The sequence below is a fragment of the Octopus bimaculoides genome, chromosome 1, assembly GCF_046866305.1.
Source record: "Octopus bimaculoides isolate indiv1 chromosome 1, ASM4686630v1, whole genome shotgun sequence".
NCBI lineage: Eukaryota > Metazoa > Mollusca > Cephalopoda > Octopoda > Octopodidae > Octopus > Octopus bimaculoides.
The window spans coordinates 61,748,558-61,766,899 of NC_142928.1; positions in this window are offsets into that span (position 1 = coordinate 61,748,558).

Consider the following 18,342-nt stretch of genomic DNA (forward strand, 5'->3'; position numbering starts at 1 on the left):
TAAGGGTACACGTATCTGTGGAATGCTCAGCCACTTGCACGTTAATTTCACGAGCAGAGTGTTCCGTTGATCGGATCAACTGGAATCATTGACGTCGTAAGCGACGGAGTGCCAACAACAACAACAACAATATATATATATATATATATATATATATATATATATATATATATATATATATATATATATATATATATATATGTATATATACGTATATTCATACGTATAGATGCCTAAATATATATGTATTATGCTACGTGTATGCATGTAAGCACCTATGTGTATGTGTGTATGTATGAGTACGTACATACATATATGCCTGTGTTTGTGCGTGTGTATGCACGTACGTATACATTTTTGTGTGACTGTAAGTATGTAGACGTTCCTAACGCAAGGGTTTTATATCTATGTATCGTGAGAATATGGTTGTGTGTATATTTTTATACATATATATATTTTATAAATGTCTATAGTATATATTTTATCTTTTTCCACCTATTAGTGTTACTTCGAATATATTTAATGGTTTTTCGTAGCGTCTGTTGCCATTAATTGCTGATGAGAATATATCGTAGCTATTCGCTTGGGAATTCGAGCCTTCCAGTATTATAATGACAACCTTTGGCTGCTTGTTCTCATTTGGAACACACAGACACACGTACAAAACACACACACACACACACACACACACACACACACACACACAAATATATATGTATAATTAATCTCTTTCAAAGTAGGATCCTACACATCTCTACAAAATTAATATCCTTCAAATTAGGATCTACTGATTTCACTGTAATTGTAGAAATGCACTGGCCACTTCGTGAATGCATCCTTCTAGTGACCCAAATGTAAGCATCAAAATACATTTAATCTTTTCAAGGCCTTCAAAATTAATGCCCTAAAGTTTTTCCTTCATATTTGGAAGCAACTAAAAGTTACAGGGCGCAAGTATGGAGCGTAATGTGGGATAATTTTAATGTTCATCGCTGTCAAGTGCTTGGAGACTAGAATGGAATTGTGGACACGTTCACTTTCCTGCTACAGTTTCGACCGACCCTTATAAAAGGCTCCTTCTTTTCGCTACGAAATATTTTCTTGAACACCCTCAACATTTTGAAGAAGTACTCATTATTGACCGTCTGTCATGAGGGAACCCAAATTGTACCTTTGCCGGCGAAGAAAGCGACCGTTATATGGTTCCTGCTGCACCTGCTTTACCTAGATTACCTGTGTCTGAGGGATGGCAAATTTTACCCTGCTAGAGTCTGGTGTGCAAAGTTTTCAACTCGTAGTTCTTGTATCACCAAATTGTTTGCAAATAATCCATGTGCGTGCGTGCGTGTGTTTGTGTTTGCGAGTGTGTGTGTGCATATGCATGTATGTATACATTGATAGATTAATGAATAGTTGAATGTATGAATGTGCATATATACATACACACACACACACACACACACAAACACACACACCCACACACACACACACATACACACACACACACATATATATATATATGGGAGAATATACAAAAAATAACAACAGACGAGGACAGGTGGTGTAAATAACAAAAGTATATATTAGTATGACGCTCGGGAATACGGAAAGTCTTTGACGTTTCGAGCTACGCTCTTCAACAGAAAGAATACGGAGACAAGGAGAAAAACACGGAGAAAAAAAATTGAATAGTGTTCAGTCAACGGTCATGCGTGTGTATATGTATCCAAATACAAACCGACTACTAATTTAGAAGCATAAATATACGCTATATCGGCAACGTTTCAAAATCCAGTTCTTACTCTAGAATGTATCTAACAATAGGAAACTAATTATGAGACAGTAAATGTTTCTCAGCCTCCACCACTCATCTGTAATGTAGGCAACATGGTTAGTTATGATGACATTTTATGTAAATACCCTGTGAGGAATTGATTTATTTGAATAGGTAGTATGACCTTTCAAAACGATGTAAGATACAAAATAATTCATTCAGGTTATATATCAACTAGTTGACGTACCTGATAATTCCCTAGAAAGGGGGACTTATCCCTTGGTTCCGTTCTCATTATTGTTTCGCTAATCCAATAACAACAATACAAAGTACGTAGCTCTTAAAACTGTGTTTGTGCATTTACAGAGAATACCGAAATGTCTTCACAAGATCTTGATTTTTTGGAATTTCCAATAAGTTATAAATACCCAAATTGTGAAGTCAGTCATAAAATAACATGAAATTAGTTACCTAATAGTAAGAATTCAAAAAAGTAACCCCGAAAAGGGCTTTAATGCATTCCCAGAGTGTATATAACATAGGCGTAAATACTAATAAGGTATGTATACTAAAATCGTGAAGCACGTTACGTAATAACAGGCTAATCAGATATGAAATAATAACAGTTCAAAAGTAAATAACTCTGAAAAGAGCTTTCATGCGTTCCCAGTGGATATTACGCTCAAAGGCGCTAGTGTTCGTATATTCGTGAATAAATCACAAACCGAAATAAGTGGGTCTATTGTTTATGAAAATGCTATTTACTTGTTTAAGGGTTGTATTGGATAAATTGCGAAAATAACTCTGACAGTTAAAATTATAATAAATAAGCACACTCAATTTGATTTATGCCAAATAATTTAGGAAAATGAACAGGTTATTTTTCTTGGTTATATATAAGGATGCCTTCCAGGGGTGAATGGGTTATTTCCCTTGGTTTTTAAAATAAGATGGATTAGATATATATAAGGCTCCCTTCCAGGGGCCCTATTATCAACTTTTTCAACAATCTGAGTATGTCACGAAGTTTCCAGACACGAGTTTTACTCATATGTTAAGTTTCATCAAAATTGTTAAAATGATGTAGGAGGAGTTAGCTAACAACTCCACAAACACAGCCACAGACAGAATTTCCAACATGTGTAGTAGATAGCAACACTAAACGTTGTAAAATTAATTGCAACAACTTTTAGGAGAGATTTGCATTTCAAATAAAACATATAAACAAATTATTTTTAATTAGTACATACATTCATGCAAAGGTCTCCATGTAAAGCATCCGTTTCATACTACAAAATATACGCATAGAATTGTTCTGTAATTGCATTTACGTTCAACTGTTTATCTAGCGATTAAAGCATTTGTATTGAGATTAAAGGTTCTTTCTACGCCAATGAGTTATAATGATATCCAGATAAGTTTTCTGTGAAACTTCATGATATGTTTGAAATCGAATAATGTGCACAGATTAATGTGACAAAAATAACTTTAAAGTAACGGGGAGAGTGTGTGAAGGATGTAGCCAATATTTCTCTTATTTTTTACACTTCCGTCTATTTGCTGTGGATAATTCTATATTTCTCTCTCCTTCTCGTTGAACACTTACACACATGTATAGATTATCACCTATACATACATACATACATGCATACATACATACATACATACATACATACATACATACATACGTACTACGTACATGTGTGAATGTGAGTGTATGTGTTTGAATAAGTGTAATGCATGTATGCATGAATGACTACCATTTACTAATATTCGCCTTGGTGACAAAAAATACATAAATGAGATTATTTCGCTTTCCCTTAATATATATATATATATATATATATATATATATATATATATATATATATATATATAAATATATATATAAATTAGACTGATTTTGACCACATCTGTACTGCAGAGAAATAGGGATACTTATTGAGTACTAATTCTATTGAACGCTTTTTTAACGCGTGGTTTAGATTAGCAATTATAATTTGGTAGAAACATAGCATAACTGTTAATCATACTGCGTTGATGGCTATTTAGTTACGTTGCAGATATGTTTAATTGCTTTCACACGATCACTTCAGGCTTCCGATAAGTTAGCATGGCTTCCCGGTGCGTAGAGTAATATGCATGTATTCCAAATGTTAGGCGTGACTTATTAATTCGAAAGAAATACGTTAACATTTTCATTCAGATCAGAGACTCTTCCCCTCACAAAAGATATAATTTTCTTGCTTCCTTTCTAATTATATAGTGAAACGTCAACAGAATGATGAAGAATATATACCATAAGATTATCATTTTATATGTTATCATTTTATTACTCTTAGTTTAAAATTTATTGGATTATTTCACGGTTGATATGTTGTAGGTGTATACTGAGGTTCAGTCAGTTGTTTACCCCATATTTTCTCAATTATTTGATCTCACAAATTTATATTTATTCTTGCCGAGACATAATCATAGGCTTATAGCTGCAATTATTTCGAATTCCTTTGAACTACATCGAATCGAAACTATTATCAAAATACGTTCTCGACAAGGCACTGCCTTCTTAAGAAAAATGCATACGTTGGAAAGCATAGTCCATAATACTCAAAAACAGGATATGATCACAAATTGGGAATCTTTTATTATAGGCTCTGAGTTTTCTTGATCGTCAATAACAAAGCGAGTTCTCTTCTCTTTAATACTTCAAAATACTTAAAACTCCACCAATTATTACACAGCAAATCACAAGAAAAGCAGACACTGGATGATGTGCTGCTAATATAACTTCAGATACCTTTGGATATCAAAATATATATATAAAAAAAAAACATACTTATAAACATAAGGCCCTCCAAAACCCTCCCAATAAAAATTCAATGACACAGTAAATTAACATCAAATAAAATATATTCCATCTGCAGTAAACGGCTGTTAATTGGCAAAAAAATCTATTTCATTGTTCGAAATAGTTTCCAAAATCCATTCTGATGATATGCTGAATGCAAATTTCACCGATTGTAATTTTAATTTCATCTTTCCGAGTTCTGAAAACACTGTCAGTTTAGAACATTGGTCCAATAGGCTGACTTCGAACACGTCTTAAAATATATGGCTTTGCACATCTTTTAGAAATCGATATTCAAATCTGTTATAGTATATTTGGATCAAATATCCTAGTGTTAATTAGATAACGACCAGCTTCATTATTCTAATAGCTATAGTGGTGTTAGATTGAAAATGTCAGTTTACTATGCACATTAGAATGACTTTATTGTACATCATCTCGCTACTGTTGAGTTGAATCTGTAATACAGTCCCAGTTAAATTTCTATAGTTTTTAATTCTTAGCTCCATTCATTCTGATAGCTAACAACTTTGTACAGAAGTATTTTGATAATCATATAGCTAGAATTACTTGCAATTAGCATATATGCTTGATTGGCATACACGACAACTGCTTTTGAAAACATTACATAATTAGTTGTTGTGCTAATTATGTAGCATTTCAGGTAGATATTCCCGAAGAAAGTGTATGAGAAACTTTTATTAGACATAAAAGTGTAAATCGGTAAGATTATGATGGTATTAAATGTATTGTACCTAGTTGAAAGCACGACGAACTTTTGGCCTAGCTGTTTTGATCAATGGGCGCATATAAAACAGAATCCATAAAAAAGAAATAGTATGTTTATGTACTAAAATCTTAATCATAACTTCCGGATCAGTAAAATAAATTTCACTTAGGATATTGAATAAAGAATACTTTGTATAAAATACATCGGAAGCTTATAAAATAGTAAAAAAAGAAATGAAAATGTTCCTATGCATGACTGGGTTTATGTGAGTGTGCGTGGTTGCGTGTGGGTGTGTACCTGTGTGTGTTTGTGTGCGTGTAGATGTGTGTGCGCATGTGCGCGCGCGCGTGCGTGGTATGTGCAACTGTTAACACGCGTATGTAGGTCTCTATGCGTATTCATCTATGCATGTAATTTCAGCTAGACACGTATAGGCCGGAATGAAGGAGGGAAGAGTAGAAAGTATAAAAGTTGACGATGAGGAAAAACTGATAAAGAATGTAAACACTTACCTCTTAATTCAATAATTACGTTGCAGCAAATTTTCCGTTACACATTAGGGGAGTGAGAGCAAATGTTAGTCCACGTGGAAGATTTATGCAAACTACTTGTTGTGCAGTAATGCAATTACAACGTTGCTGGAACTCGGGTGGGATTCTTTCGTGTCTTCGAGGAAGCATACGATAAATAAATAGGGATACACAAGAGGTAATGACAAGGGAAAAGAAAAAATAACGGATAAACAGTAATAAAGAAAGTAATGGGGAAAAGACTGAGCACAGCTGATTGATAGTAGTGAGTTCGCTGTGTAAACGTGTTGTTCAAGACACTTCCCCTTCCCACACATACATTAAACGGTTTCAAAGAACAATATGTATTTCAACAATTCCTTTATAATATGAAAAACAGAGAATGTGATAATTTCAAAAATCACAAAACACCTATACAACTTTATTCATTCTTCTTTCTTTCTACATCACTTTCTTTATTTCTCATTTTCATTCGCTCTTCGTTACGTGCGCACGCTAACTTTCGGTTACTTTCTCGCCCCCTCTTACTTACTGGATTCTACCTACCCATCGATCTATCTTCATTTCATTTATTCTACAAACTGTTTATATTCTTTTATATTGTTCTTCCCTTCCTATCACTCACTATTTTTGTTAACAGAATTTTTGCTTCATGAATCTATCACTTTGTCACGAGAATTCTTTCCATCACTCACTCCCTAATATAATATCTCGCTATATCATTTCGTTCAAGTTTATGCCACATGACATTCTGTCTATCTTTCATCTATAAATTTGCTCATTCAGCATTGTCTGTTGCACTCTTCTTTCTTCTTCATTAATTCAGAATATGTGTGTGCTTCATTCTTTCTCTCCTCCTCTAGCATTCTACCCATCTGTGTGTGTATAGAGATCAGTGTATCTGAACGTTACTGCGTATATTTATGTTTGTGTAGCACAAACAAACGCCTAGTCTTTTATTAGCCAGAATACTAAATAATATGAAAGCGTAGTAGTGCTCTAAAAGAAATCATGAGATATGACTATACGTGTGTATGTACCTGAGTGAGAAGATATATATATCTATATATGAGTGTATATAAATATATATATATATATATATATATATATATATATATATATATATATATATATATATATATATATATATACACACACACATAAATGTATAAATGTGAATATATATATATATATATATGTGTGTGTGTGTGTGTGCGTGTGCCTACATATATGTGTATATATAACATATATGTAATATATACATATATATATATACATACACACGCGCGGGCACACACACACATATCTATATGTATATTATCATACATATCTATGAATATACAAATATATACATTTATTCTATCATTTGTGTTTGCTATGCGTCTACTGTGATGTTCTGCAGGAGCAATACCGTGATTTTATACTTTTAAATATTTATTTTGTTTGGTTGATTTGTACAGTTGGGGGATTTCATATGTCTATCAATGCATACCTATCTATCTATCTATCTATCTATCTATCTATCTATCTATCTATCTATCTATCTATCTATCTATGTGTCTATCTATCTATCTATATATCTATCTATCTATCTATCTAACACATATACAGCATATATATATGCGCAGCCAATGGGGTGTGGTGAGATGTATACTGTCCAACCGCATGATTTAGGGTTCAGTGTCACTGCGTGGCATCTCAGCCGAGTGTTTTCTTCTATAACCTCGGGCCGACTAAAACGTGGTGCGTGGATTTGTTACACAGAAATTGAAAGAAGCCTGTCGTATATACACACACACACACACACACACACACACACACACACACACACATATATATATATATATATATATATATATATATATATATATATATATATATATATGTATGTATGTATGTATGTATGTATGTATGCATGTATGTATGTATGTATGTATATATCAGTATGTGTTTATGTGTGTGTGTGTGCGTGTGTTTTTGTCCCCACCATCAATGGACAATTTAGTGATTCAGCAAATGTGACCGATACAATAAGTACTAAGCTTACAATGAATACGTCTTGGGATCGATTTCTTCAAGTATATTTTAATATATATATATATATATATATATATATATATATATATATATATATATATATATATATATATATATATATATATATATATAGATATATAGATATGCAGGGCAGGGAATCGTCAATTAGTAATAAAATTAATAATTAACAATTTTGCCGGGTAGCTCAGTATGAAAAACCTTTGCGGTAAAATCATTTATAATCATAAATATATAGGGATTGACAGTAACCTGCTTCTCCAACATACTGAGAATTCAGAAATAGCAGCCAAAGAACTGCTGATTCCAAAACTACAAATTATTTGTTTTTTGTTCTCTGTGTATCAAAAATATCGCTATCAATTTAGAGTAATAATTTGTGGTTTTGGAATCAGTAGTTCTTTGGCTGCTATTTCTGAATTCTCAGTATGTTGGAGAAGCAGGTTACTGTCAATCCCAATATATTTATGATTATATATATATATATGTATATGTGTGTGTGTGTGTGTGTGAGTACACACAGTCGCACATACAAACACATATACATGCATGCATATATACATATATACGTACATATTATGCTGACATTTTGTATTAATTTTCAATAAGCATGTGTTCAAGTCTGTGTGTCGGGGTGCAAGTGCCAGCAGACAATGTGGCCGTGTATTCTAAAATTCCTGATTTCAAGTTTCTTTCGCCTTTGATCTCGGTCTAATATTAGTTTCACACCTCAGCTTCCTCAATCTCGTTCCCCACTCATTTCTCGCGCTATAGTACAAAGACGTAATTTTTCTGTATTTTAATTTTCGGCACGACTTTTTAATCTCACAGTATACCCCGATATGTATATATATATATATATATATATATATATATATATATATATATATATATATATATATATATATATATATATATATAATGTTCCTCACCAACGGGAAGCTTAGTTTCATCTGTTTTGGGGCTATTCAGAGTTTTCTAACAGTCGACGTATTAGAGTTATTCATTGGATGAAAATTTGATCTCAATAAATGTTTTTGTGTTCGTGCTTAGACGCATATATACATACACGGAAACACACACACACAGATATATATATATATATATATATATATATATATATATATATATATATATATATATATATATATATATATATATATATATATATAGGCATCAATACATACGCGCTCACACACGCAAATCCACGTATATGGGCATATACATACAACTAGATATCGGCACATACGCACGCGATGAACGAATATAAAGGTATATATAGATATATATAGATGTATATAAATATATACATATATTGCAAATAACTTGCACATGCAAGTGCTACCAGTCGAGATATCTGCATACCAGAACCCACCAAGTGTATGGGGTTATCAGGAGAAGACAAGCGAAGGCAAGATGTCATCAGTCTCTGCTTCTGTTTTCCACTTCCTAGCTGTTTTCACCTCTGGTGGATTACGGCTGATTTCCATGTCCTTCGACTCTCTCAACATCGTCACCGTTCGTACCTTCCCCAGTTTATATATTTCGACTATTGACGCCAGTGGTCATAGCAACGAGCCATATTTACGATAAAGAGCTGAACTTTTAAACATCCGACGTAGGCCTAGCCACTTTCTAATGAAAACATTGCATTTTTGTTCAATGATCTGAACTTGTGACAATTCCACCTCATATTATTAAAAATGGTCAGGAAAGTCGCAGATAAAAGCCGAACTGTAAGCACAACATTTTATGTTTACCTGGTAATTTGAGTTATCAATTGCTGATTATCCAACCTCGGCTTGTTTCATAATTTCCATACTTGACCCCTATCTGACAATTTTTCAGTATATACTCCCCCGCCCCCCAAATCTTGACGGGTTCTTCTTTGACTGTTGGAATGCTTTCTTCTACTATTCGAAATTTAAATTCTTTCTGCACTCCCTTAACAAATGTCAGACTACGCGACTTTTTTTTTGCACTAAACCGCATTCTTAACCATCTCGAAAGCTCGTCTAGTCTCAAGATCGCACTCTGCATGAATTGCTTATCTATAGATAGAAGTGTCACATAAACGCTTTCTTAGGCGATTGTACATGGGCGATTTGTTCCGAAAATTCTACGGTTTTCAAAATCATCTCCATCACTGAGATACACCATGTGACAGATATTGTACAGCCAGCACCAATCTCCAATCAGTGCCAATCTGTTGTAAAATCTCCAGCTGTAAACCTTATCTCGAAACTGTCATAATACATCCTCATTATTTTGGTTACTTTGTCTGGAATGTGGAAGTGGTCCATGGTTCTCTCAGTAATTCGTGTGGCACTGAGCCACATGCATTAGCTATGTCAAGCCATATTACGTTCAGACTTCTCTTGTTCTGTTTGGTATCCTGACAAATTTCTGTGTTGCATCTTTGAAAGCTGTCAGTGAACAGGTAGCGGTTTCAAAGTGACGAAAATATTTTGGCGAAATAAATTTAAATTTTGAAGTGGCGTAGGAATGGCTGTGTGGTATGTAGCTTGTTTACCAACCACATGGTTCCAGGTTCCGCCCCACTGCGTGGCACCTGGAGCAAGTGTCTTTTACTATAGCCTCGGGCCGACCAAAGGCTTGTGAGTGGATTTGGTAGACGAAAACTGAAAGAAGCCTGTCGTATATATGTGTGTATATATATATATATATATATATATATATATATATATATATATATATATATATATATATATATATGTGTGTGTGTGTGTGTGTGTGTGTGTGTGTGTGTGTGTGTGTGTGTGTGTATGTTTGTGTGTCTGTGTTTGTCCCCATCATCGCTTGACAACCGATGCTGTTGTGTTTATATCCCCGTAATTTAGCGGTTCGGCAAAAGACGCGATAGAATAAGTACTAGGCTTAATCGATAGAATAAGTCGTGGGTCGAGTTGCTCGACTAAAGGCGGTGCTCCAGGATGGCAACAGTCAAATAACTTAAACAAGCAAAGTAAGTGATTCTAACGGTTTTTCTGTTTCTTAAATGCCTTATAAACACATATACATATATAAGCATACATGCAAATATACAATGAAGGTCTTCTTTCAGCTTCCGTATATCAAGTCCACTCACAAGGGTCGGCCCTACGATATAGTGGAAAACTATAGCGATATAAATACATATACATGTACATATATATACATATATATATATATACTTACAGGTATATAAACACATGCATATATACGTGCATATATACATACATATATATGTGTGTGTATATACTTTTATTTATGCATATGCATTTATTTTATCGGCACATCTCTACCCCCCTCTCTCTCTCTTTATATATATGCATGTATATACATATCTATATATACATATCCACATACATACGATTGCATATTTATATATAGCTATTCATTTGCATGCATAAACATATACGAGTGTATGAATGTATGTACGCATGCGTGTATTAATCAGTAAATATATATTAAATTTAATTAGAAAAGGAAACAAGGGCTTTTAATAAAAATTGCAAGCTTAGAAAATGACTAAAACGAAAGTAAAACAAATGAAAGTACTCCTTTCTATCTATCTATCTATCTATCTATCTATCTATCTATATATATATCTGTCTGTCTGTCTGTCTATAAATCTATCAATCTATCTATCTATTTATCTATCTACCTATCTATCTTTCTATCTATCTATCTATCTACACATAGTAAAATTTCTTTGTCTATTGTATGGAAAGTAGTTTGAAGTGCTCATATAATAGACCGACACGCAAGATATAGCCAAAGTAAAGGGGAATTCAAATAGGTTCAACATTTTATATGGACATATATTCTGCTATATATTGAAGTATATATTTTTAAATATACAAATATATCGGTTATTAAACTATAAAAACATATTAACATTCTATGAATACATTAATATTCATGTATAAATAGATAAATGGGATTACGTTAGAAAGTGAAGATGTTTAAAAGTATAAATGTATAAACAATATATAGAGGGAGATTTAGAATTACAGTTACATTAAGAGGTGTTGTAGAGTTGTGTTGTAAAAATTATTTAGCAATAAATATGCAGTTCAGAAAAGGTGAATAAAATAAAATCTTAAGAAAAGAGCAAATGCACAAAAGTCGTATCGTTGTCATTGTATTTTCCCCAAAACATATGTAAATAATCGAAGAGAATAAGTAATCCTGTTATATATACATATATATATATATATATATATATATATATATATATATATATATATATATATATATATATATATATATATATATATATATATATATATATATATATATATATATATATATATATATATATATATATATATATATATATATATATATATATATATATATATATATATATATATATATATATATTTATATATATATGTGTGTGTGTGTGTGTGTGTGTGTGTGTGTGTGTGTGCGTGTGTGTGTGAGTGTGTGTGTGTGTGTGTGTGTGTATCTAACAAAATATATATGTATGCATGTAGATTATGACAAAACTCTGCGATGACAAGCAACGTGAAACTCCGAGTAACAGTTTTTTGTTATATTTCTGCTGCTTTAGATAAAGCATATTACTCTACCTCTGGTATTCGAGTACTCTATTTACCACCTCGGTTCACATGTATGTTCTTACTCCGACGCACACAATTATACATACGTATACACGCACACACGCACATACAAGCACACACAAGCACTACTCCATAGACACAACCTCACGCGTACACACATACCTGCACGTACACACATACCTGCACGTACACACATACCTGCACGTACACACGCACCCATACGTACACACACATACATACACACACGCACACTGCAAACAAAACACACACATACTACATATACATATACGCACACACACATATTACCAGTACCCGTCTACTACCAGTACCTTTCTACTGACCATTCTGCTACACACATTTCTAGGTAAATAAACAACAGGCAGCCACTCTTACCAAAATTCTTACTATAAATTATTCCTATGTCCTTAAACGATACTCTGTCTAACCACACACATACATAAACAGCCACAAACACACACGCACACACACACACACACAGACTTGTGCGCACGCACATACCCACACATACACACACATAACTCCACTTGCACTCTCCTGTCTTTGAAAATAACTTTTCCGTTACCCTTTTCCTTCCGGCCATTTCAATATGTTACCGCGTGTGTATCGTTGGCGTTTTTCTTTCTCCGTCTTCTCTTCTTTGAACTGTTTGTATATTTCTGATGAAAAGCTCCGCTATCCATTAAGTGGTAGTTAACAACAAATATAGTGTCTGACCAGCGGACCTCTGTCTTTCCAAAAAAAGAAAAAAAAAAGAAAAATCAAAAAGCAGGTGCTCCAGGTTAACCAAACATGAATCTGGGAAAGGCTCGACAGTTAGGCGGTAAGTGATGACGGATGCGATAAACAGATTCACTACCTCCACACCTACTTTTCTGGGTGAGATTCTCGGCCCATTTCTGGGTGAGATTGGCCACCCTGCTCGTAACCTCACGCCACGATCTCTCCATTTATAGGTTCGGACCGAACAAGACACCGAGCAATTTCGCCGGGCCATATATCCAAAGTCTTACGGCATTATTAGATGGTATCAACCTGTCTCTCCAGGTAACGAGCTGCAGGTTGACCGACTTATTACGGTCTATTTTTGCCTCTGATACCTCTGAATACTTCTCTTATGATCTTACCTACTAGATGCAGGTGTCTGTCGAAGGGTGGTGTCGTCTGCATACGCTGTTACACTCTCGATCGAGCGGACACCCCTCAGGGCTTACAGTTTCTGCAGTAATAGCTCGAGGGTCAGAGAGTACAGAACGGAGGATACGGGACATCCTTGGTCGGCTGAACGCACGGTGCTGAACGGCTCTGAAAAATGACCGTCCATCTGATCTACCGATTTAATATTTCCGTACAAAGTGGTGATCCAACCGATGAAATCAGGGCCAAACCAGGCCGCTTCGAGGATTGCCATCAGATAGCGATGGTCAACCGTACCGAATGTTTTAGACTGATCTAAATGTACCAGTACCCCTCCCATGCCAATATTATTAACCACCATGTCTATGGTGTAGCGTATGAAGTGGAGGTTTTCGTAGATCGTTCTTTATGGAATGGCGCATGTTTGCTCCCTCCCAACCAGTTTAACTACGACAAGCGACAAACTCTTGCTTAGCACCTTGGCCAAAATTTTCTGCTCTGCATGATGCAGAGAGATAGCGTTAACGTTACCTATAACGTCCCCCTTCTCTGGGTTCTTTCTTAGCCTGCCACGGTCCCCGTTTCACAGATCTCGGAATGCTCCTATTCTGTTACCATTTGTCGTAGATATTTGCCAGTAGGTTCCGAAACAAGTCTGGCATATTACAATAAAACTCGTAGGGCAGACAATCGAGACCCGGAGATTTACCCCCAATGCAGCCCGCTAGGGCCTTTTATATCTACGCAGCTGTGATCGGCTCTTCACAGCACACCACCTCCAGTGCTGAGAATTACGACAGACCAACCTGGAAGACCGAGATGTCTATCGCGCGATCCGACCTACCGCTCGTTGATTCCCTCTTGTCTCATAGCACGTAACTTAAATGTGTCAATACAACTTTTGTGCTTAGTATGGAGGTATTGACATAGGGCCAATGTTGCACGTTAGAAGCATGGCCAGATTTTATTGCTTCTTCTCGTTTGTGAATTAATTTCATGTTTATTCTATTCTTGTATAATACTAAAACTTTGCTATATGTACGTGAATCAAATTTAGTGGACTTTTAGGGCGCACCACCAGTTGCTATTGATGACGGCTACTGTTAACACCCTTTTCACTAATTCTCTAATCCGGACACTGTAGGCTTTGCATGCCAGGAGTGATGTGTTAAGCTTCCACTAACAGGGGCCCTATCGACAAAATCTATCTAAATGAAGCTTACAGATCACAAACTTGTGATCCGTATAGCTGACGATCTGAAACACTGGATAACTAACGCTAGATGTGTCACCTAACTTAGTTGAATACTATATCTAAGTAGGATGTGGGAGACCAGGAGCTGTTGGTCCATTTCCATATAGGAGCATTCCGATGAGACATTCTAAACCTGTCAGCCAGTTGAAAGCGACTGAACAGGTTCGTGAGGCAAGTTTTCTCTTTTCTATTTGGAATTCAGCCAACAAAATCCACACGTGCATCTATTAACTCTAACGTGCGCAACGTCCTAAGGAAAGCGTCTAAGCGTCGAAAGTAGTCGGATTGCCTCGTGTCATTTGGAGTATAAACTGTAACCAGGCTGAAGGTGCGGCCACTGTGTTATGTGTTGCCTCCAGGAGGACCAGTTGGCGTTCTGGATCCTCAAAAATTGTCGTGATGTCTAAATCCAGGCCTTTCCGGAATAAAATACAACCCCTCCGACTCCTCTAGACTGGCTTTGAGATATGTAGAGGGGCGAAAGACCTTGCAACGCCGTCAGCTTGGTTTCAAATCTCATAACAATCAAATCCCATAACAACCAAATCCCATGACGTGAGGTCATTTAGCAAGCAAGCTGGCTTCCAACACGATCCCAGGCCACGTGCATTTACACTGCTAAGCTTGAACGCATCCATGATGAATGGAATTAATTACTTACTTGGTAATGGGGGTGAGGGAGTGGATTTATCCTCCCCTCCTAGTGTATCTTGTGTGGCGTACAAGGTTGAGTTTTGGAGTAGGGGGTAGGGTGTAGATGTATCCCCACTTCTCGTCGTGACTTGAGGAACGTTGTTAATTAAGTTCCGGTAAATGTGTTTAGTAAAAATTAATTGTAATCTTCCAATGTCATTAAGATAGTGCTCTTTTCGTTGCGTGAGTGAATGACAGTCACGTTTTATTAATTGGATGTCTTCAGGAATTAGTGAAATGTGAAATGCGTCGATTGGCGTTTGTGTGTGTTTTTGAGTATGAGTTTCAGGTGTATGATCGCGTGTGGCGGGGTGCTTGTATTGTGGTGTGTGTCTGTAGGATGAAGTGGAATCGGGGAAGTGTTTAATACTTACTTTCATTTCTTTAGCTACCTCTTCCCATTTTTGATCTGTTGTGAGGTTGTCTTGCCTTTAATTGGTAGTGTTTGTGCTGGATGGTGTATGGTTTTGTTTGATGGTATTATCAGTTGGGGCCTTACTGTTTTCTTTTTGTCCGAGTCCGGGCCTGTTGGTGGTGTTGGGTTAGTGTTATTTGTCTTTGCCAGGTGTTTTGCAGTCAAGTGTGGTGGAGGGTGGCCCGTTTCTGGGTTATCCCACTCACAAGATCTTCTAATGTGGTCCTTTGGATCACATTTGTAACATCTGGGCCTTCGATCCTCCACCATGACTCGGAGGACTCTGCCATCTGGTAATTTAATGAAGTCGGGTATAAGTCTGAGGTCCTGTTGTGTGGTCTGTATTATTATTTCGAGGCCTTAGCCCCATCAGTTTTGTTAGTGCAGCTACCTGGCTCGCAGTATGGAAACACTACTTTCCAAATCCAGCAACACAAAGGCCACGAGCCACGCCGCGTCAGTTTCTGGTGTTCTATCCGCAATTTTTATTGTAGATATGCCTTTACTCATATAAGTGGCAATACCACCAGTTCGATGGCTTTCAAAGGCACTGTGGAGTGTTTGCTTCTTTTTCGGAAGCGAACCTTACCTCCGCAGTGCCATATTTTCTCCTCTCGTTACGTATTTGTTATAACCCCAAATGGGCTCGAGACATTTTTCTATCGTTTCCTTTGGCATATGTTCCCCTTTGTTCGTTTTTAGTGAACGAGTTATAAATTGTATTGTTTTCATGGCGGTTTGTTGTATTATACTACCTGGTTGGGTTAAATTTATATTATATACCCTTCACCCTTTGCTAAGTTTTTCTAATTTTCTAGGTCAAGTTGGTTAAATTTTAGAGTTTCCTGGTTTATAGCTGCCACCGATGCGAACCCGCGTCGGTTTCGTTTGTTCAATTCGCTTTCATTGTTAGTAAATTCTTTTTCATGGTTGTATATTTTGGGTTTCCTTTGATGCATTTGACATATATTTTGTGTTCACTTCCTCCTGTTTGTGACAGGGAAGAGCTGTAGACATTTCTTTATACATCTCGTTAAGTTTGTTGATATTGGGAGGGTTGTCTGTGTCTTGGCTGGACGCTATGATGTCAAAAATTTGTAAACAAATTAGCAAAAATTAGCAAAAAATTAGCAAAAAAGTAGCAAAAATATTCAATTCGCACCTTAAAGGTGGAATTTCTAAACTCGATACCTAGCATGCGAAACGCAAATGCCAAGCATTAGTGCAAGTGATTTCTAAATATCTAGTTGAGTGAATTGCGTCAGGGTGCTAGATGTGCTGGATGCGTGTATGTGTATCAGTAACATAAGGGTTTAGATAGAATCAGGTAGTTGAAAAGATATAAAGATATGCAATGGGTAGGATTATGCAATGGGTATCTGCTATTCATGGTTTTCTGTAGTGGTTTAATTTAATCATTCTTCTATTAAAAAGATATTTAAGAAACGGCTGCAAAGAGCTGACAATTATCCATCGAATGTTGTTATTCATTTGATTATATATATATATATATATATATATATATATAGTAATAATACTAGGGAATCAAACGTTACAGGCAAAAACGTTACAGGCAAAAATCGGCATATTGTTACACCAGGATTCGTAATATATAATATATATGTATATAACTGATTTAGAGACAAACCACCACTGTACAACTCAGTCTACTGAGAACCCGTCCAAATCCATGCTGTGAGGCATATACCATATAAATATTTATCTAAGATTTTAATCTAAAATTTTTAATTTTTAATTTAAGTATTATATCATATGAATATATCATATAATGAAACATTCATCATAAAAATATTAATTTAAAAAAAAAATTAAGATCAAAATTATAAATTGGACAGTAAAAATCAATTCAATAATATAAAGTATGAAATAATATATGTATAAAGGTCAGTGCTAGTTCATAAACTACGCGCGTTCCATGGCTGAAATAGGACTATATAAAATCATAAGCAAATTCTATCCAAGTTCATTAGAACGGGGAAATAATTTTACTCCCAAAATCAGTCACTCTTCAGGTCAACTCCCTAAGAAAATACCTAAAATCATTCAAGGAATAAACATAAACATGAGAAATATAAAATATATAGAGAGACAAAATCTGTAAACTAATCCCTACATTAAAATTATTAATTATTAAGAGTTACAATCTAAAAATATTGACATACCTTATATTATTGTATTGATTTTTACTGTCCAATTTATAATTTTGATTTTTACTTTTTTTCAAATTAATATTTTATGATGAATGTTTCTTTATATGATATATTAATATGATAT